Source organism: Pongo pygmaeus, chromosome 6 (assembly GCF_028885625.2).
Source record: "Pongo pygmaeus isolate AG05252 chromosome 6, NHGRI_mPonPyg2-v2.0_pri, whole genome shotgun sequence".
Classification (NCBI taxonomy): Eukaryota; Metazoa; Chordata; class Mammalia; order Primates; family Hominidae; genus Pongo; species Pongo pygmaeus.
Window position 1 is genome coordinate 117,784,082 of NC_072379.2, and position 24,033 is coordinate 117,808,114.

Consider the following 24,033-nt stretch of genomic DNA (forward strand, 5'->3'; position numbering starts at 1 on the left):
CCAGTCCCAAGTCCAAAATGAAAAGCACTATAAATTTCATCATTTTTTATTACCAAACTAATTTATTTCTTAGGGTTCAAAACTTTCTTAAGACGACTTCCTGGTCTGTATGTAGATCCAGCTTCTTTTTTTTTTTTTTGAGTCAGAGTTTCACTCTGTTGCCCAGACTGGAGTGTGCAGTGGCATCATCTCGGCTTACTGCAAGCTCCGCCTCTTGGGTTCACGCCATTCTCCTGCCTCAGCCTCCCGAGTAGCTGGAACTACAGGTGCCCGCCACCTTGCCTGGCTAATTTTTTGTATTTTTAGTAGAGACGAGGTTGCAGTGTGTTAGCCAGGATGATCTCGATCTCCTGAACTCGTGATCTGCCTGCCTCAGCCTCCCAAAGAGATCCAGCTTCTTAATCCTCAAGCTCAAATTCCAAGTACTGTGGGCCTAAACAGTGAATATGGACATAACCATCTTCACCGCCACTGCTGTAACTCTTGCCATTTGAAGGGAAGGCAACCCTGTTGACAGTTGTCAAGTAACTCTTGACTCTTCCAAACTATTTTTCAAAGGCCAAATGGAAGAAACTGGGCTCAAACCTGCCAGTCCTGTTGGAGGTTGTGGTTACATCCATGGCTTTCTGTGTGTCACCCAGTATCACACGGTCATTATAATTGGGGAAAGGGCATCTGAGTTGATGAGATGTTCTGTCCAGGAAGTCTCTTGATGTTCAAGAGTTGTAGAATCAAAGAACTTGGCTGTGTTGTCCTTGGTTGCAGTGACAAACATGATCATGTCCTTGGATAACTGGATGTTACTGATCTTCTGGGAGTGCTATTTAACACTCACCAATACCTCTTCAGATTTGGCATTATACTGGTTGGACACTCCACTCTTATGGCCTGTGATGATGCACTTCCCTGGGGGGTCCTCAAAAAGCACTGGTGATATTATAGTCATTGTAAAGGATTTTCATGTATGTCTCATTGCTGTCAATCTGCCTTAGGTCCTGCAGATAAAAGAAGCTCACAAAGCACTGGTAGCCCATCTACTTGTCTGTAGAGAATATAGTGATATTGTTCCCAAAGTCCTTGCCACAGGTCTGGACAGCTAAATCAGTTTTGAGTAGGGCCAACTGCTTCCCTGTCCCAGAGATGACAGCTGTTGTCAGCTGAGCCAGTGAGGACATGCTTGGTGCCCCAGTCACTGTCCATGCAGCACACAGCTGCTGTATGGTCCACGTGGGTGCCCAGCCTCTTACCATTCACAGAGTACCACACATTGATGATCATCCCACTGGGAACAATATATATTCTAGTTGTTCGTTTCTTATTTCTGGAAGGACTCCTTGATCCTTTTTATAGATCATAATACAGACAGGGTCCAAAAACATGGCAAATGTCATAAGTAAATGTACAGCACAAGATTCAATTTGGAATAGTTGACTTTAAGATTTTGCCTAAGGAGAAACTGAGATGTGAACAAGCACACCCTTGACATTTTATAGAGTGTAACACCAAGTAAAGCAGGGATTATTCATAATTGTTAGAAAACTCTATTTCTGAAAGTAGTAAAATGCAAAATAGAGTTTGATGTGTAGCTGGAAAGTAAAAAATAATTTCAAACAGCATAAAGTTTATTTCTATAACCAGAATTTACAGTGGAAGTGGAAAAATTCATCAAGATTGATTGGGTAAAAGTAGTATTTTCCTTATTTTAATTTAAACAATTTACAATAATTTTCTAGCCAAAATACAAGAATACCTTTAGGATTTAATTAAGTAGAACATGAATTGATCTATAATGGTATGTTTTGTCTTCCACACATCTTTCAATAAACAATAATGTCTTTACATTACTGAAAGACATTAATGATAAAGAGCCTTTATCATTGAGCCTCCAAAGGCACAAGGCAACATTTGGCTACTTGAAAAGGGGCAGGGTAACTGAGAAAGCCTTACCCCAGGCACCATGGGACACAGGGCCTACCTAAGACTGAGGCACAACAAAGTTGACAGAGAAGTTTCTACCTTCTGCCCTGTACAGCAGAAGATACCCAGTAGTGGGATCACTGGATCAAATGACAGTTCTACTTTTAGTTCTTTAAGGAATCTCCATACTGTTTTCTATAGTGGTTGTACTAGTTTACAATCTCACCAGCAGTGTAAAAGTGTTTCCTTTTCACCACATCTATGACATCAGCTATAATTTTTGATTTTTTAAATTATGTCCATTCTTGCCCTTCTTGCAGTAGTAAGGTGGTGTCTCATTGTATTTTTAATTTGCATTTCCCTGACAGTTAGTGATGTTGAGCACTTTTTCCTATGTTTGTTGGCCATTTGTATATCTTCTTTTGAGAATGTCTGTTCATGTCCTTTGCCCATTTTCTTTTCTTTTTTTTTTTTTGAGACGGGGTCTCGCTTTGTCACCAGGCTAGAGTGTAATGGCTTAATCTTGGCTCACTGCAACCTCCCCCTCCTGTGTTCAAGCAATTCTCCTGCCTCAGCCTCCCAAGTAGCTGGGACTACAGGCATGTGCCACCACTACCAGCTAATTTTTGTATTCTTAGTAGAGACAGGGTTTCACCATATTGGCCAGGATGATCTTGATCTCTTGACCTCATGATCCACTTGCCTCAGCCACCCAAAGTGCTGGGATTAAAGGCATGAGACACCACACCTGGCCCTTTGCCCATTTTTGATGGAATTGTTTTTTTTTCTGGACGATTTGTTTGAATTCCTTGTAGATTCTGGATATTAGTTCTTTGTCAGATGCACTGTTTGCGAGTATTTTCTCCCACTCTGTAGGTTGTCTGATAACTCTGCTGATTGTTTCTTTGGCTGTGCAGAAGCTTTTTAGTTAAATAGGTGCCATCTATTTATCTTTGTTTTTGTTGCATTTGCTTTTGGATTCTTGGTCATGAAGTCATGAAGACTTGCCAATGTCTGGAAGAGCTTTTCTGTTGTTATCTTCTAGATATTTTTACGATTCCAGGTCTGAGATTTAAGTCTTTGATCTATCTTGGGGTTGGTTTTTGTATAATGTGAGAGATGAGAATCCAGTTTCATTCTTCTACATGTGGCTTGCCAATTATCCCAGCACCATTTGTTGAATAGGGCATCCTTTCCCACTTTATGTTTTTGTTTGCTTTTTCAAAGATAAGTTGGCTGTAAAAATTTGGCTTTATTTCTGTGTTCTCTATTCTGTTCCATTGGCCTATGTGCCTATTTTTATACCAATATCCTGCTGTTTTGGTAACTGTAGCCTTGTAATATAGTTTGAAGTTGGGTAATGTGATGCCAACAGATTTGTTCTTTTTGCTTAGTCTTGCTTTGGCTATGCAGACTCTTTTTTTTTGGTTGCACATGAATTTTAGGATGGTTCTTTCTAGTTCTGTGAAGAATGGTGAGTGTTTTTATGGGAATTGAATTTAATTTGTAGATTGCTTTTGGCAGTAATATCATTTTCACAATATTTATTCTATCCATTCATGAGCATGGGATTGTTTCCATTTGTTTCCTTGTGTCATCTATGATTCCTTTCAGCAATCTTTTGCAGTTTTCCTTATAGAGGTCTTTCACCTCCATGTTTAGGTATATTCCTAAGTATTTTATTTTATTTTTTGCAGCTGTTGTAAAAGGGCTTGAGTTCTTGAATTGATTCTCAGATTTGTCATTGTTGGTGTATAGCAGTGCTACTAGTTTGTTTACATTGATTTCATATCCTGAAACGTTACTGAATTCATTTTTCAGATCTAGGAGCTTTTTGGATGAGTCTTTAGGGATTTCTAGGTTTACAATCATATCATCAGTGAACAGCGACAGTTTGACTTCCTCTTTACCATTTGGATGCCCTTTATTTCTGTCTGTTGTCTGATTGCTCTGACTAGCACTTCCAGTACTATGTAGAATAGAAGGGGTGAAAGTACGCATCGTTGTCTTGTTCCAGTTCTCAGGGGGAATGCTTTCAACTTTTTCTGGTTAAGTATAATGTTGGCTGTGGGTTTGTCATAGATAATTTTATTACTTTGTATGCCCCTTCTATGCTGATTTTGCTGAGAGTTTTAATCATAAAGGGATGCTGGATTGTCAAATGCTTTTTCTGCATCTATTGAGATAATCATGTGATTTTTGTTTTTACTTCTGTTCATGTGATGCATCATGAACCTAGACTTGTATATGTTAAACCATCCCTGCATCACTGATTCAAATCCAAATTGATTATGGTGTATTATCTTTTTGATAGGCTGTTGAATTCTGTTACCTAGTATTTTGCTGAGGATTTTTGCATTTATGTTCAGGGATATTGGTCTATAGTTTTCTTTTTTTGTTATGTTATTTCCTGGCCTTTGTATTAAGGTGATACTAGCATCATGGAATGATTTATGGAGGATTTCCTCTTTCTCTATCTTCTGAAATAGTTTCAGTAAGATTGGTAAAAATTATTCTTTGAATGCCTGATATGATTCAGCTATGAATCCATCTGGTCCTGGACTTTTTTTTTTGGCAATTTTTTATTACAGTTTCAATCTCACTACTTGTTATTAATCTGTTCAGAGTTTTTATTTCTTCCTGATTTAATATAGAAGGGTTGTATATTTCCAGGAATTTATCCATCTCTTCCAAATTTTCTAGTTTTTGTGTGAAAACATGTTCACAGTAGCCTTGAACGATCTTGTATTTCTGTGTTATCAGTTGTAATATCTCCTGTTTTGTTTCGAATTAAGCTTATTTGGATATTCTCTTATCTTTTCTTGGTTAATCTTGCTAATAGTCTGTCAATTTTGCTTCTCTTTTCAAAAATACAGCTTTTTGTTTTATTTATCTTTTGTATGTTTTTGTTTAAATTTTATTTAGCACTGATCTGACCTTGGTTATTTATTTTCTTCTGCTGGATTTGGGTTAAGTTTGTTCTTGTTTCTGTAGTTCCATAAGGTGTGATCTTAGAATTTCTATGTGTGCTCTTTAAGACTTTTTAATGTAGGCATTTAATACTATGAGATTTCCTCTTACACTGCTTTTGCTATGTTTCAGAGGTTTTCATAAGTTGTGTTACTATTATTGTTTAATTCAAAGAATGTTTTAATTTCCATCTTGATTTTATTGTTGACCCAAAAATTATTCAAGAGCAGAACATTTAATTCCCATGTATTTGCATAGTTTTGAGGGTTCCTTTTTGGAACTATTTTTTTTTAATTTTATTTCACTGTGGTTTGAAAAGGTACTTGATATAATTTTGACTTTCTTAAATTTATTGAGACTTGTTTTGTGGCTTATCATATGGTCCATCTTTTAGAATATTCCATCTGCTGATGAAAATAATGTATATTCTGCAGTTGTTGGGTAGAATGTTCCATAAATATCTGTTAAATTTATTTGTTCTAGGGTATAGTTCAAGTCCATTGTTTCTTGTTGACTTTCTGTCTTGATGACCTCTCTGGTGCTGTCAGTGGAGTATTGAAATCCCTCATTATTATTTTGTTGCCATCTATCTCTTCTCATGTCTCGTAATAATTGTTTTATAAATATGGGAGTTTTCATGTTAGGTTCCAGTATATTTATTATTGAGATATTTTCCTGTTGCTCTTTTTCTTTTATTATTATGTAATGTCACTCTTTGTCTTTCTTAACGGTGTTTGCTTTAAAGTCTGTTTTGCTAATATAAGACTACCTAGCTACTCCTGCCAGGCGGGGTAGCTCATACCTCTAATCCCAGCACTTTGGGAGGCCGAGGCAGGCACATTAAGAGATCAGGAAATCGAGACCATCCTGGCCAATATGGTGAAACCCAGTCTCTACTAAAAATACAAAAATTAGCTAGGCGTGGTGACATGTGCCTATAACCCCAGCTACTTGGGCAGCTGAGGCAGAAGAATCTCTTAAACCCGGGAGGTGGAGGTTGCCGTGAGTGGAGATTGCACCACTGCACCCCAGCCTGGGAGAGAGAGTGCAACTCTGTCTCAAAAAAAAAAAAAAGAAAAGAATAGCTAGCTACTCCTGCTTGCTTTTGGTGTCTATTTGCATGGAATATCTTTTTGTATCCTTTTACCTTATGTATTAAGTGAGTCTCTTGAAGACAGCAGATACTTGGTTGGTGGATTTTTTTCATTCTACCATTCTGTATTTTTTAAGTGGAACATTTCAATGTTAGTACTGAGATGTAAGGTACTATTTTATTCATCATGCCAGTTTTTGCCTGAATACTCTGTGTGTGTGTGTTATTGTTTTATATACTCTGTGAGATTTACACTTTAAGGAGGTTCTATTTTGGAGTATTTTTGAGGTTTTGTTTCAAGATTTTTTTGTTTTTTCCTTTTAAGGAGTGAAAAGTTTAATAGCCAAGAAAGAAGGAAGGGAGGAAGGAAGGAGAAAACAGCTCCCTCTGACACAGACGGGGGTGGGGGGTTCAAACAAAGATAAAACCCCCAGTTTCAAGATTTAGAACTCCTTTTAGCATTTCTTGTAGTGCTGGCTTGGTAGTGGTGAATTCTCTCAGTATTTGTTTGTCTGAGAAAGACTTTATCTCTCCTTCATTTATGAAGTTAAGTTTGTCTGGATACAAAATTTTTGGCTGGCAATTATGTTGCTTGAGGATGCTAAAGATAGGACCCCTGGCTTGTAAGGTTTCTGCTGAGAAATCTGCTGTTAATATGATAGGTTTTTCCTTATAGGTTACTGAATGCTTTTGCCTCACAGCTCTTAAGATTCTTCCCTTTGTCTTGACTTTAGATAATCAGATGACTGTGTGCCTGGGTGATGATCTTTTTTTGATGAATTTCCCAGGTATTCTTTGAGCTTCTTTGATTTGGGTTTCTAGATCTCAAGTGAGGGCCCGGAAGTTTTCCTTGAGTATACCCTCAAATATGTTGTCCAAACTTTTAGATTTCTCTTCTTCCTCAGGAATACTAATTTTTCTTAGGTTTGTTCATTTAATCTAATCTCAAATTTCCTGGAGGCTTTGTTCATTTTTTAAATTATTTTCTCTTTATCTTTCTATGATTTGGTTAATTTAAAAGCCTTTTCTTCCAGCTCTGACGTTCTCTCTTCTACTTGTTCAATTCTATTGTTAACAATTTCCAGTGCATTTTTTTTTGTATTTCTCTAAGTGTGTCTTTCATTCCAGGCATTGTGATTTTTTTTTTCTTTATGGTATCTATTTTTCTGGAGCATTTTCATCCATATTTTGTATTTTTCAAAATTTATTTAAGTTGGTTTTCATTTTTCTCTTGTATCTCCTTGAGTTGTTTAATAATCAACCTTATGAATTTTTTTACCTGGCAATTCAGTGATTTCTTCCTGGTTTGGATCCAGTTCTAGGGATCTCGTTTGGTCTTTTATGGGGGTGTTATAGAACCTTGTTTTGTCATAATACCAGAATTACTCTTCTCATTCCTTCTCATTTGGGTAGACTATTTTAGTGGAAAAATCTGGAACTCAGGAGTTGCTGTTCAAATTCCTTCATCCCACGGGATGGTCCCTTAATGTGGTGCACTCCCACTCCCCCTAGGGATAGGACTTCCTGCAAACCAGACTGCAGTAATTGTTGCCCTTCTAGGTCTAGCCATGCAGCAGGGCTACTATGCTCTGGCCTCGTGCTGGGAATGTCTTCAAAGAGTCCCGTGATGCAATCTATCTTCAGATCTCCCAAGTGTGAATACCAGCATTTGCTCCAGGGAGGTGGCAGGGATGTGAAGTAGACTCTGTGAGAGTCCTTGGTTGTAGATATGTTTAGTGTGCTAACTTTCTTGAATGCTGGTTATGCTAGCTGTGAAGTTGTCACATGGACAGACTCAGGACCACTGGTTAGCCATGATGTTGCAGGCGGTGAAATAAGCTGTTATTTTCCTCTTTCTTGGAGCAGACTTATTCTGTCATGAGTTGCTATAGTGTTTTAAGTTGGTTGGCTTCCAGCCAGGAGGTGGCAATTTCAAGAGAGCATCAGCTGCAATAATAGAAGGGGGACATAAGCTTGCCTTAAGATGGCCAGGATAAGTATTGGGGTTTCTCAGGTGATGAACGAGGTCATAAAGGTCCCAAGAGTTGGTCTTTTGTGATTGACTATTGGGGTGGGTAGAAAAATACCATCACATGGGGACAGAGTTAGGCAGGTCTGAACTCAGACTCTCCTTGGGTGCAGCTTGCCACAGCCACTGTTGGGGCTTGCAGGTAGTTCTCAGACTAATGGGGTTATGTTCCAGAGGGGATTATGGCTGCTTCTGTTGCCAGGGAAGTGGGGGAAAGCCAATAGCGATAGGCTTCACCCAGCTTCCATGCCATTGGAGAGGCCAGTATCACTCCCATCGTGCCCTGCTAACAGCACCCAGTTTATTTCCAGGCAGCTTGTGTGCTGGACTCAGACCTAACCTCAGGCTGTAACTTTACTCGCTGAGAAAGCAAGCACAGCTTTCAGGCTATGCCCCTCCTTGTCTGCTCATACTGTTGGAGGCGAGTCCTGCTTTTCTTTCTGCAGCAGTTCTTGTTCCCCTTAGATTCTGCTCTAGAGAGTTTGCATCAGTTAAAACTATTACAAACTTCTATTGGAAGTTCTTTCACCCTGCGTCCCCTCCCAAATTTTGCCAGCTGCCTTCCCCGAGGGTCACTTTGAGATATAATTAGGAATGGCTTCCCTGGGCTCCAGCTGGAGAAATGGAGTTCTTACAAGGCTCTTCCCACTGCTGCTTCTAATTTTACATTTCACACTAAATCTGTTTCAGCTCTAGGTACGGTTAAGTTCTTCTCCTGTAATATGGATTTTCAGGTTCCCTGGTGGGGACGTGTGTCTGGAAGTAGGTTTCCCCCCTTCTCAGACTTTGGGAATTCACATTTTTTGTGCCTGTCTTCCAGAATTGGTAGTGGCCTGCCGTTTCTTTCTAAAGATCTGTGTATTCTTTCAGTTTTCCTAGTACACACCTGTGGTGGTTCTTGGAGCAAAAGTCCACGGTGTGAGTCTCTACACACTTGTCTGTTTGTCCAAGTGGGAGCTGCATGCCAGCCTTGTCTACTATCCACCATCTTCCCTGACTATGCTTTTGAGTTCTTATTCATAAAATATTTTTCCTGGCCAGTGTCCTAAAGCATTTCCCCTATGTTTTCTACTAGTAGTTTTATATTTTGGGTTTTACATTAAGATCTTTAATCTATTTTGAGTTGATTTTTGTACAGCATGAGAGGTGGGGGTCTAGTTTCATTATTTACCTGTATTTTATGGTACACACCCTCTACCATAGGTATATCAGTGATTAAGTCCTGCCTCTTCTGGGAAGTTCTTTCTTTACAGAGTTCAGTTTAGTTGGTTAGCCTGTGACCTCACCTCTCTGATGAGCTCAAGAAAGTTTATAATTTTCTAGATTATTCATCTTCTTGTCATTTGGTATTAATGTAATTTCTTCTTGTGTTTTTTTATCTTAAATGAATGCCAAAAATCTATCAATTTTTTATTAAGTTTAACTAAAATTAAAATTATAGGGAGAGCCACTATTATTTGTTCTGCCAGTTATAATGAAACTTTCTTATCAATAGCTTTCTACACAGAGAGGTAGTAGAGTGACTAGAAGGGATTGTTCTGAGGACTGAACCCATAAATTCCTCAGGTTCTATTTCTCAGTTTTTTACTTATATTCAATTACTTATGCCTCTACTTTCAGTTTATTCTTGTGTAAGTAAAATAATTATAGAATCATTCTTAAGATTAAATAGATTGGCTGGACGCAGTGGCTCACGCCTGTAATCCCAGCACTTTGGGAGGCCAACATGGGCAGATCACGAGGTCAGGAGATCAAGACCATCCTGGCTAACATGTAATATGGATTTTCAGGTTCCCCGGTGGGGACATGTGTCTGGAAGCAGGTTTCCCCTCTTCTCACACTTTGGGAATTCACAGTTTTGTGCCGTCTTCCAGAATTGACAGTGGCCTGCCATTTCTTTCTAAAGATCTGTGAATTCTTTCAGTTTTTCTGGTACACATGTGTGGTGGTACATGGAACAAAAGTCCACAGTGTGAGTCTCTACTGAAAATACAAAAATTAGCCAGGAGGTGGAGGCAGGAAAATCACTTGAATCCGGGAAGCGGAGGTTGCAGTGAGCCGAGATTGCACCACTGCACTCCAGCCTGGGCTAAAGAGGGAGACTCCATCTCAAAAAACAAAGAACAAAAAACAAACAAACAAAAAAGATTAAATAGACTAATGTGTTTTAAATCCTGCGTGTCACATGCCAAGTGCTTCATGAACACAAGTTAATGGAACAGGAGAGGTGTGGTTGTATTTTACATATAATATATCTGTATTGGTAAGCTGAAATTTTCTTAATCGAGTAAGATAAAATCTTAATTTCTCTTTTTTCTCTTTATAAACTCATATTCATTTAGTAGGTGTTCTCGGGTGGGCACTGTACTGTTATCCTCTCTATTTTCAGAACAATTTTAAAGACCATTATGCTTGGGAACCTCCCTTATTGTTCTGAATTTAGATATAATGCTAAATTTTCTAAAGAAAATCATGTTTTCTGAAAAACAAAAATAATAGGGCATATTTCTTATGTAAATTTTTAATAAAGTAACTTATTTTTGTTGTATTTTATGGAATTAAAATAAACATTTGCAGGGTGAAAAATTGTTGCTATTTGTAATTTCACATGCCAATATGAAACTTACATCAAATTAATGTCAACTAATATGTTTAATGGCATTTAAATTTCTTTATCTCTGTTTACTTATGGATCAAATCACATTTACATTAGAGTTCTGAAGCAGCATGTGATTTCAATATTTCCTGTCTATGTTTCTGTTATTTATTTTTAAATAAAATTAAGTATGGTGTGGTAGCTAATTAAAATTTTACGTAGTCCTGTCATATTATTTGATGTCATGATTTCATTACTGTTATCTCTCCTTGGACAATAGTTTATTGATACTAGTTTGTTGTTGTTGTTGTTAAATTCTTAGAACTTATTAATCTATTCTGAAAACACATTTCATTTTAAAAAGTTAAGACATGTTAAGAAGGACTTTAGTGGTGTATCTCAACAGGATTGTAATAGTATTGATGCCTTCGCATTTTACATATCATAGCACATTTTGAATAACTTAAAAAAAATTAATCTGACAATGCACCAGTTACCCTGGTGAGGGAGATTATGGTGTTTCCTTCATAGTTAAGACGCAGCATCAACATGACTTATGTAAGAATATTCTGATATTCAGAACAGCGGCAAAGGTATAATTAAGTACTTTTGATTAAGTTGAAGATAAATTTTATAAAGTTTAATTTGATTTTATACAGTGTACTTTACATTAATTTTTTAAAAAGAAGCTGACAGATATGTGATTGGCAGACAGTTATCCTTTTTATATTTAAAATAACTACTTGAATATAGATGAAAATTAGAATGTGAGATACATTTGCTCAAAATGTGTAAGTTCATATGATATAGACATTTATCAAAATGTCCTGCTAAATAAGAATTGATTCACAAGTAACTAAAAGGTATTTTGGAGAGTAGCTACTCCAAATTCCTCCAAATGCAATGATCCTTTCCAGAGCTCATCAGACATGGATTTTATGTGCAAACGCTAAAGGCTATCAGCTTAATGCGTTGTAAAGATGTCTGTACCCTGCTTGTCAGTTCTGAAAGTCATACTGTTTTTATATTGACCCTAATTCTGCATCTCTATAAATTCTAGCCAGTGAAAGGCATATAAAAGCAACAGAGAGTGTGTCTACTCTTCTTTCTTTATGCTATTCATTTATTCATTCATCTGCTCATTCATCCATCATGTAGCTAATAGCCAAAGTTTCTATCAGATCTTGAATATAGAAATGCACATTACAAATCTCTACCCTTGAAAAGTGAACAAGTCAAATACACAGTCAGCCAATACGATTAATCCTATGAAGAAAGTACAGCCAAAGATCTTACAAAAGCTGAATAAAAGAATTCCTGACTCACCAGTGAGGCTGGATATCAAAAAAGCCTTCAAAGAGGAAAAGACTTCTGACTAGACCAGCTATCTTCAGTGCAGGCAGGAGTATGAAGGCCTAACACGAAAGCAGAGAATGAGTCTCACAGAGAATTATAATTTGCATACAGATTGAAGTAAATGGAAGTGGCATTCAAATGTTTAAAGAACACCGTTAGTGCTCTCCTACATTTTCTCTTTTCCAGACTAAATAGATCTGCCCTTAGTTCTTCATTATTTGCTATATGGTTCGGTTTCCAAGTATCTTTAATAATTTATTTTATGGCACTTTAATTCATCGAAAAATATAATGCTTAAACAGCACAAAATATTCCACATAACTGAAGTGCCTTTAGTCTTGCTGCGTTTACAAAGAGCACCGTTAAAACTAGTTTTTAAAACCTAACTTGAAGATGCTGTAGAGCTCACAACCTAAGAGCAATATGCCATAAAGTACAAACATGCAGCCGTATTTTGTTTCTTATTATGTAGTTGTTGCTCTTATAATTTATCATTATTTTCAATAAGGATTCAATAATTTAAATTATGATTGATGAGAAGAAATATTTTAAAAATCTGATTGGATAACGTGTAAATTATATACAACTTTCTACATGGATCCTAGTGGGCAAAGCAAAGTAGCTGTTTAGCAGCATGTATCTATTGATTTACTGGAATTCTCAGACACATCAACCATATGGAAATCAGAAGAGAATTCAACAAACTAGTTCTGTTTTATTGTGTCTTTCTAATGGTGAAGGATAAAGACAAATAAATATAATAGTTGGTAGATGACAATAAGAGAGGGAAGTGAGGTGAGGAAACCTATGCTCTAGAGGTAAGAAATTTTGGAATAACTGAATAATTTCTGGGGAATTTATGCCAGCATTTGTCATAGATCGTTTAAATTTATCCTTGAACACATTAGGAAGTAAAGGAAGGTAGAGCCGTTGAATCTAGTGGTTCATAGCAATCCAAAATTGATTATCAACTTCTAGCTGTTCAAGATCTCATCTTTGTGCCTCTTCAAGAGCAAGAACAAAGTAGAACTTTAAGTAACCTTTGAACATATATTAGAAATTTTTGTCTGCTTACCAAATAGATAATGCTCACATTTCCCTATATAAGAAAAAAGCACTTTCACAGCATAATTCTCAAAGCATTTGTTTTCTGTGTCCCTTATTTGACAGTCAATTTTGTGTGGGCGGTTAATTTTATATAGGTACACTGATGATTAAGAGCAAGGTTTCTCCCCCTTCCTGGGTTCACACATCAAGTTTGCCACTTAGCCCTTGTGAAGACACAAACTTGAACATAGATTGCTTAATCCTTCTGGGTCCCAGTTACAGCTAAAATAAGAATAATAATATCCAATTTACAAAACTGATATTTGATTTGGTATGTAAAGCAGCTAAAATTCTTCTCAACACATGAGAGGAGACGTTCTATAAATTGACACTATTATTGGCTTCCTTGATTACTTTATTTCTGAATATATTTGCTTTGCCCTCTTAACAAAATTCGATGCTGCCATGGGAAAGGACTGTGAAATTCCTACTGTTTTACCACAAATGTAAATTGAGTTTCTGTTATATGTGGTCTGGCTTAGAATTTTGCTTTGCTTATTTGCAGAGACAAAAACAACTATAACTAGATTGATTGATGACTTACCTTAGAATTAGGACCAATATATTTCACCAATAATGCCAGGTAATAGGTCATTTATTTCTCTAACAAGAAACTTCAGGTGCTGACCTGACCTCCTCCTTCTAGTGTCTCATATGTCCTGAGGACTAGACCCCTCTCACTGCCCATACATCAGTTTTTTGACTAGTATCTACTTCTCATCTCAATTTTTAAAAATAATATTCTATTTTAGGATAGTTTTAAGTTTAAAGAAAAATAAAAAAAGATAGTACAGAGAGTTTTCATATATTTGATATTATATTTCTTCTATATTTTCAAGCAGTACTTGAACATTTTAAGGAGTACTGGTGAGGTATTTTATAGAATCTTCAATTGGGATTTGTCTGATTATTATTATTTTCTTATGATAATACTGGAGATAAGGGGTTTAGTGAAGAACACAGGGAAAATTGCCGTTTTCATCACGTTGTATCAAGGATAAAATCTATCAACATGACATCACTGTGTGTCTTAACCTTGATTCCCTAGTTGAAGTAGTGTCTGTCAGGTCACTCCATATTGTGAAGTCACTCTTTCCCCCCATTTCCATACTCAAGTCTATGGAAGGAAGTCTCTGTATGTGCAGCCCATACCTGAGGAGTGGAGATTTATTCTGCAGTGGAGATTTGTCTTATATGTCCCATTTAGTTATTTATTTATTTATCTCATGTTTATTTATGTTAGTATGGACTCATGGATATTTATTTCATACTTTGGGTTATACTCCAGTACTGCTTTATTTATTTTGTTGCAAACATTTTTCCAGCATTGGCCATTGGTAAAAAGACAAAATTGGCTCTTGCATTCCTTAGGAATATGCCCATCATTGTACATTTTCTTTTGTTTCTTTGTTTTATTTTGTTTTTTGAGCATTTCTCTTTTTTTTCTAGCCTAGAAAAACCTCCAAGCTTATCTTTTATATTTTCTGCCCAGTCCTAGAACGGGCCATTTATTCCCTCTTCCTCATATTGGACAATAGTATTTGTAGAAAGCAAAATTTGTGTACTCTATGTGCTGCTTGTTCCTGGCCAATATTATAACATATTACATTATATGTAAACATATTAATTGAATAGCTATTACACATATAAAAATTAAGTGTACATCTAAACTTAATTCCTTATATTTGAATTTCTAAATGATAATGTGATCTAAAAATTTTTAGAAAATCCCCTGAGCATTGAGTAAATTGCCACCATGATCATGTAATATAAATATATAAATAGATATATTAATATTGTTAATATTCAATGAGAAAAAGTATTTTCAAATACAAAATAAAATATTGTCAAATGTTATTTCAACTTTTAAAATTTCTATTGTGTGTATATTTTATAATTTGCAAAATATATTTTACAATCATACCTGTGCCTAATTTATAAATAAATAAGTATTCAAATACTAAGCATGTATGCTAATTTTTAACTTTTAAGTTTCATCATAAATAATTCCTGTGATCTCTGTTATATGTAATTTCTTCCTTTGGAGGTGATGTTGACAGTGTTACTTCTGCTGTAGACTATAGGGAAATGCTTCAAACTTTAATGGGAATAAGAATCAATTGGGATTCTTATTAAAAATGCAGATTCTGGTTTAGCACGTGTATGTTTGCTATTGCTATAAACAAAATACCACAGACTAAATGCTTTAGAACAACACACATTTATTATCTTATCATTTCCACTGGGTCAGGATTGCAGGTACAAGTTATCTGGCTCCTCTGCTCAGCCTCTCAGCAGGCTAGAACCACGCTGTTGCCAGGGGCTGCAATCTCACATCCCCCCTCAAGCTCATTGATTGTTGGCAACATATATTTCCTTGTAGTTGTAGAACCAAGAACTTCAGTTCTTAGGGCATTCCACCATTTCCTGCTATGTGGTCATCTGCATAAGGCAGTTTCTTCCTTCACAACAAACAGGAGTGTATCTCTCCTGCTTCAAATCTCTCTGAATAACCTGTAGACTCTCATTTAAGGGGCTCATCCAATTAGGTAAGGCCCACACAGGATAATCTCCCCCTGGAATGAATTAAAGTCAACTAATTAGGACATTTTAGCATATCACCAAAGTCCTTTTACCTTTGCCATGTAATATAACCAAATTATTGGAATAAATCCCATCATGTTGACAAGTCGTTCTTGCAATCATGGGGAGATGCTCACAGAAAGTGTCTGTACCAAGAGGAGGAAATCTCACGGATCATCTTGAAATTGATTCTCTCATGGTATGTGTGAGGTAGGGCCTGAGATTCTACATTTCTAACAAACTCCTTGGTGATGCTGATACTACTAGTACACAGAGGACACTTTGGCAAGACTATAGAGCACGTGGAAGAACTCCATTGGGAATATCCCCTTTCCTCCCATCTCCTTCCTTAGGTAGGCTTGGAGCATCCATGTTTCCAGGCTTTGCTGATTGTTCAACATCTTTGATTCAGGGAGCATGACTTTTGATTAAATCAGAGTCAGAGAAAGACAAATTCACAGGCATGTTTAAAAAAGAAACAAAACAAAAAGCCCACTGTCTCTAACAGTCAGTGGATTTTCTGTCTGATACTTTGGTATAGCCTTGGATGAAGGATTTTTAAGCTAGAGATAGTTATGAAGTAACAACAAATAACCAAGCTGTTCTATGGTTTTCTTATTGCTTTTTAAAAGAATGCTATTGTGGGGGTGGTATGCAGCAATATTATTAATAATATTTCAGTAAGGTAGACAGTATTTCTTTTTGTAAGGAGCATTCTAACAGTGTATTTTATATGTTCAAATATTTTGGGATACACAGGATCAGTAATCAGCATAGCAAGGTAGTTCATATCTTAGTCATTGCCAAGAAATACCAGAGTGATCTCTGGTAAGTTATTTAAAATACTTAATTTCTCCATCTGTAATAATAACTCCAATCTCACAGAGATGTTGTGAGGGTTAATGAACAATACACATGAAACACAAAAGAGGTTCTGACAGGTAAACAATGCTCAATAAATATTAGCAAACTGGGCGAGGTGGCACACATCTGTAGTCCCAGCTACTCTGGAGACTGAGATGGGAAGATGCCTTGAACTCAGGAGTTTGAGGCCAGCCTGAGCAACACAGTGAGACAGTATCTTTAAAATGAGCAAATAAATAAATACTAGCAATGGTTCTGGGTATATTAGTGAAACATTTCCGTAAAGATAGCAGGTTATTATTCAATGAAAATATAGAAGTACTATAGTTGAAGATAAGCAAAAATGTATTGAGAATATTGTCTAAGTAAACAGCATTAACTATATTCAAGGATACATTATTGAGGTATAATATATATTGTGCGTGAATATTTGTATGCCTTTCATTTTATTAAACAATTCATTATATAATCTACAAGAAATACTTGCTGACCAGCTTATTCCTGTATTAGAGAGTATAGGCAAAAGAAGGGATATATGAATTGGCTAATGTCCTTGAGACATCACACCTTAAAAATCTTAAGCAAGATAAGCAAGCGTCCAAGGTTGTACATGAATTAAATGTTAAATGGGTGTTTAGCCCAGTATGTGTTGCACTTAATGCTGATAGCCTAAAGTGAAAATAAAAGGCTCTGCTTGTTTCGTTTGAATGGCTAGAAAGCTATCCGTGTCACAGAGTCAGGAAAGCCATTTGCTATTTGTGAATTTTCTGTGTCCAAGTGTGTTTGATAAAGAAAGAGGTAGAGAAGAATCTCAATGGAGTTAAGTACTTCTGACATAGTCACAACAGAAGTAACTTAAAAGTGGCCCACTGGATACTGCTAGGTGATGTGGTGTATTTTCCAGAAGAACTGTGAAAAAATTTATAGACAGTTTTGCCCTGTTCACCATGTATCCCAAAATATGAACAAAACATGGTATGTGTATTTAGCAGCAAAAGAGAAAGACTAAGTAGTCTCATGGAAAGCATGTAGAATAGGGATGATACTGAGAATGCAGAAGACAAATTTATTATCCTCTGAAATCCTAGATTCAGCTCTGTGGAAGAGGGAAATAAAATTAACTTCTCTTGCCCTAAGACTGCCTGGAATTTAGTAAACACAAGGGTATATATACCCCAAAATTCAGTCTGGCCTTGAAGATTTCTCCACAAAGTCAATAAAGAACAATGAGGAAAGTTAGATGAAAGAACAATAAAGTAACTACTGTTTAGTAGATATATAACACTGAATGCTTAATCACATGCTTAATATATGTTTTCTTCCCCCAGATACTTTGAGAGATCAGTATGATTTCTATTTTATGGGTAAGAAAATTTAAGCTCTGAGAAGTCAAATTATTCACTGTATGTCACAACAGCTTGCACTTGCTTGGATTTGGGTGGACTGAGTTTTTTTGTTATGTGTAGATAACTCTGTGTGTGACTGTGATCCAGAACAGTGGCTAATTAGTGGATGATTCCAACAGATAGCAACACTCAGACAGTATGGAAACATTATGACCTGTCTGATGGGTTCGTTGCCTCAGGTGATACCTACTATGCATGCTGCAAATGCACACCAGCTTTCCTGCTAGAGCCCAAGAGGTAAGAGCTTGAAGAGCAGGCACGTGTCTTGCCATAAGCAATCTTTCAAAAAAGCCAGGTGGAAAACGACTATCAGTGTGGAAATAAATCAAACGCAGTGTCAAGACATCAGTGAGTGAAAAAAACAAAAAAAAAAAAAAGAAAAGAAAGAAAGAAACTGCCCTGTTTCTATTTTTCATTAATCATGCATGAGGGTTTTTCAAATTATTATTATTATTAATAAAACCAATTTTGAGTAATGATGTGGAGAAGCTAGAAGTGTCATCTATTGCAGGGAGTAATGGGAATTGGTACAATCACTTTGGAAAACAGGTTGGCTATACCTGAACATAGGTATAACCTATTATCCAGCAATTCCTCTCCTAGGCATAACTCAACAGAATTTATCTATGTGTTTACCAAAAGAAATGTACAAGAATGTTCACAGAACTATATGAAATAATAACAAACTGAAAATCATGTAAATGTTCATCAAAATTACATAGGATAAATAACCAGTGCTGTATTAAAAATAAAACCAAATACCTCAGTGAGAATGAAAGTATTACTACTGCAACTTCTATCATAATGAATGAATCGTGCAGATATAATGAAGAATAAGAGAAGGCAATATATGATGTATTATTTCATTTATACAAAATACAAAAGCAGATAAATCTACCACATGGTATCATAATTAAGGATAACATTTGCTTTTAGGGCATGTATAGACTAGGAATTTCTCTATTTCTAGATCTCTCTCTCTCTCTCTTTTTTAACTTTTTGACCTGGAGAAGTTTATACGGTATACTTACTTGGTGAGAATTGATTAAGCCATACACTTATGACTTGCTCACATTCATATATAGCTCATAATTCAATAAACTCTGTTTTTAAAAAAATTGTCAAGGCTTCACAGGTGAAGGATAATGAGAGTTTCTAAAATACAATTCCAACTCTGCAATTGAGAACAATTTCAATGAGGAAGAATAAAGCCATTCATCTAAAGAAATTATTAACACTATATTACAATCTCAAATTGTGAAAGAAAATACTCAAATTTCAGAAAGGGCAATGTACATCAATGTTGAAAAACATTGTACATTGTTGTGACTCTTTAAGAATATCCTTGGGAAGTCTGAAATACAGATTGAGTTTTAAAAAGCTGACTACAAGCAACAAAGTGTATGTAAAGCCTAAGGAACAGTTATAAGATGGAAAAAGAAAGGACGTGTCAATACAATCAGATTTATTCGATTAAAGGCAGAAATTTATAGTTTCTATATTCTTCCTTTTCTGCCAAGTATATCACTATTCAAATATGAAAGTGTTATATATGCATGCTAAAACAGGACAGAAAATATGAATGCAAATTGCCATTTTTAAGTGAGTTCAAAATCATAGCCGAGGAGTTGGCAAACTACGGTCTGCAAGCCAAATCCAGCCAGCTGCCTGCTTTTGTAAACAAAGTTTTATTGGTTCACAGCCATTCTCATTCACGTATATATTATCCATATCTGCTTTTGTACTATAGGCAGAGTTGATTGGCTGAGATAGAGATGGTAGAGTCTGCAAAGTGAGAGATATTTGCCCTCTGGCCCTTTATAGACAAAGTTTGCCAATTCATGGCATACATTAAGACAAATGATTTTTTAGAGTTGTAAACTATTAAAGTATGGTGATTTTTTTTTTTTTTTTTTTTTTTTTTTGAGATGGAGTCTCACCCTGTCACCAGGCTGGAGTGCAGTGGCGCGATCTCGGCTCAGGTTAACCTCTGCCTTCTCGGTTCAAGCGATTCCCCTGCCTCAGCCTTCTGATTAGCTGAGACGATAGGCGTGTGTGCCACCACACCCGGCTAATTTTTTTTTTTTTTTTTTTTTTTTGTATTTTAGTAGAGACAGGATTTCACCATGTTGGCCAGGATGGTCTCGATCTCCTGACCTTGTGATCCATCTGCCTTGTCCTCCCAAAGTGCTGGGATTATAGGCCTGAGCCACAGCGCCCAGCCAGAAGTGGTTTTGTATCTACTTTTGTAATCTCTTATGAATCAAAATTGAGAGAGAAGTTAAAGTTTGGAGAAAGATGACTATTTTTGTTTAAGTTTCCATTTTTTAAATGTTTGGTCTGGGGATAATATGATAGTAAACTTAGTACTGATCCTTTGTAAAATTCCAGAGTAAATTTTTAGACAAATGGTTTTCTGAATACTGAGACCAATCAACAAATTTATAGAGGTGGTAATAGCTACTAACTTATTTATCACCAAAGTCTATGATATAACTATGTTAATATCTTCACTTTACCAATGAAGAAAATGTGATACTAATCTAAATTCACATAGCTAGCAATAATCTGACATCTTGATGTTCTTATTTTGCTCACCCCATATCCCATTACACAGACTCACTAAGAAGTTGCGTGAGTTCTGTCATGTTCTTTCAAGTAGCATTACTAGGAAAATGGTATGGATATGCTATATTTTCATTTTATTATGGTCTTTGGCAAAATGTGTTATAATTTGGAGGAAGCAATACAAATAGGAGGATTCATAGTATATTATTATCTAAAATATTACCTAAAGCAAAATCTTATCTAAAATATGTAAAAATATTAGATAAAAGTTGTACTTTAATATAATTTCATAGGACAACCTTAGCCCTTTTCTGTTTTACATTCTTTACTACCTTAGTGGGTATCAAAAAGGATGACTGACAACAGATAGAGGTTGCTGACATACTGCAGAGTAGAATCAAGATTTCACATTGACTCCCGAGCTCAGTAGATTCATAGTGGGCCCTTACTAGGTACCAAGCCCTCTGTGTCCTGGCTTATAACAGGGGAGAAGGCAAACATGGATGCTGCATGCACAGCATGCTCTGTTTAACACTGGAAACCAATGCTGGCTGTTTGTTGAGAATATTGTGTTAACAAAGAGCACTTCAGTATATAAATTACATGTAACTGGCTGTTCCTTGAAACCCTCCTGCAGGATTTTAAATTTGGAACTGAAGAAAATGCAAGTTAGTGAGCCAGCTAAAAGAAATTAAGAAGAAAAAATGTGGGTGGGTGTGTATATGCAATGGACTGAACGTTCATGTACCCCACAAATTCATGCTTTGAAACCCTAATTCCAAGGGTTTCAAGAAGGTGAAGATCTTTTGGGGATAATCAGGTCATGAAGGTGGAGCCCTCGTGAATGAGATAATTGCTTTTCTAAGAAGAAGCTAGAGAGCTAGCTAGCTCTTTCTGCCATGTGATGACACAGCAATAACGTCTGTCTATAAACCAGGAAGAGGGCCCTCACCAAGAAACTCATGCTACTGGTGCCCTGATTTTGGACTTCAGACCTCCAGAGCTGTGAGAAATAAATGTTGCTTAAACCACTCAGTTAATGGTATTGTTTTTCTAGCAGCCAAGCCGACTAAGGCAATGCAGGATTGGGAAAGGCCTTTTGGGAAGAGAAACAGGCACTGCACAGACCTTGAAGTAGAAGAGAAAATAAGAATACATGTATGTGAAGAATTCAGTATACCTGGACTGTGAAGATCAGAACGAGCTGTAATGATGAACAGAAACCAAAAAGCTTTCAAAAGTAAAAAAAAAAAAAAAAAAAAAAAAAAAAAAAATTGCATAGCAATTAGAAATCTTGATTACAAATAGGATATCTTTTTTTTGACAAGTTCTATAGAAACAAGTATGTGATATTCTTGGTGAAAGCAAGCAAGAAGACATACACATATAGCTCTAATTACATCCACATTCAGTTGCATTTACAGCAGTGTAGTGTCCGGATGAGAACATAGTCTCTGACCATGATTCTTTGCTATCCTACAAATAGCACAATATATTGTATTGTAGGTGCCACACAGCAAGAGAACATTGACCAACTAATACTCTCTAAACAAATCTGAAGGGTTTATGTGAGGGACAAATTCAGGAAAATTGAAAGTCTTGGCCTGGAGAGAAAAAGCTTAACAAGAGGCATTATTGCATCTTAAAGTATCTTAAGAACTTTGATTTAGAAGACAGAGTTGATTTATTTTGTGTGCTTTCAAAATGTAGAACAAGGAACAATGGGCAGACACATTTTTCACTCTAAATAATCAAGAACTTTCTGAGAATAATAGCTTTCCAAATAAGGAAGCCTCTCCACAACTTACTCCCTGCCATGGGACTTATTTAAGGGAGACCAAAGGCCATTTCTGAAGGATGCTGTGCAAGGTGTTCTTTCACTGAGATGGAGATTGGGCAACATGACCCTTCTATCTCTAAGAGGCTGTAGTTACGTGTTTCTTGTACTGTCTTTCTCTTTATTCTGCTACACTGCTGGGAGAGTAAAAACTTGAGGTGATTTTAAAATGTCTTGCCCAGATGCTAGTTTCTGATACTCAGTCAAAACACTGGCTGCTCTATCATGGCTGATGAGTTAGTTTTTTGTTTGGATAAAAGTCATGAATTTGATTATGTTAGGGTTATTTCTGTTAGGGCTCTCCAAGCACAGGCAACATTTTAATGACATGAATCACACAGAAGATAGTAATTACTGTTTTGTGAACTAAACAGCCCCACCATCCTGTATAGCAGGGTAATCATCATTAGAAAACCATTTCTAACAATATGTGCCACACATTTATCGTCCTAGGTTTGTATACATTCCAAATAGCTTGAAGCAGAACTTTATTTGAGTGTTTAACATTGTTGATACTTTTACAATATTAAAAGTTTCTTTCCCCATACCTTTCTGGTCACTTAAAACTCTGTTCTCTTTTATTGTGATCTCATCACATGCATGACAATCTGGTGTCCAGAGTTTGTTTTCCTGTTATGGAAATAAAGATATACACATACTCTCTCACAAACTCTCATAATGTTTCTCACACACGCACACTTCCTTCTCTTAGTTTGGATTCAGTTTCTAACTTCACCTGTTCATTGAAAATATTTAAAATTTTAATTATTTAAACCAATATGCTAAGCAATCAAATGTTGGAGTTTAATGTCAGGTATATTTTAGAATCTATATCATACTGTTTGATCATGGACCTCATGAGGCAATTAGGCAGTAACATCTAATACACTGTCTTTTTTTTTTTTTTTTTTTTTTTTGAGATGGAGTCTCCCTCTGTTGCTCAGACTGTAGTGCAATGGCGTGATCTTGGCTTACTGCAACCTCCGTCTCCCAGGTTCAAGTGATTCTCCTGCCTCAGCTCCTGAGTACCTGGGATTGCAGGCGCCCACCACCACGCCTGGCTAATTTTTGTATTTTTAGTAGAGACAGGGTGTCACCATGTTAGCCATGCTGGTCAGAAACTCCTGACCTCAGGCTATTTGCCAGCCTCGGCCTCCCAAAGTGCTAGGATTACAGGCGTGAGCCATAATAGATTGTTTTGATCCTGGATATGGTATCATTCATGAGCTGTCATGCATACTGAAAACAATGTATGGTATATTGGTGGTACATTTTGATGATCTCCAAATGTAGTTACTATAGTTAACAAAGTTACTTAAAAAATAACATTTTAAACTTTATTCTGTTTTTTAATTTTGTTTTATGTTCTTGTGTTTAGTCTTACTTGTATGTTCTCATGCCTATGTTAAATTATATATAATTTACTTTAACATATATCAGCCTGGTTAAGAAATATGTCTGTACATTAATTAGTTGTAAACTATCCCCTTTAACCAAGAACAGCTAATTTCTAAACTGTACTCTTTAGGAAGGCACTCTCGAGAGGATGTCAGCTAACATTTAAATCAGCCGTCCCCAACCTTTATGGCACCAAGGACTGGTTTTGTATAAGACAATTTTTCCACGGATGGGGAGGGGTATGGTTTTGGCATGAAATAGCATCAGGCATTAGATTATCATAAGGAGCCTACACCCTAGATCCCTCGT

At 36.3% G+C, this 24,033-nt stretch overlaps 1 pseudogene; it reads right to left on the minus strand.

The window, feature by feature from the left end:
* Nucleotides 1-398: 398 nt before the first annotated feature.
* On the minus strand, nt 399-1,278 carry LOC129041581 (eukaryotic translation initiation factor 3 subunit I-like; annotated as a pseudogene).
* Nucleotides 1,279-24,033: the final 22,755 nt, after the last annotated feature.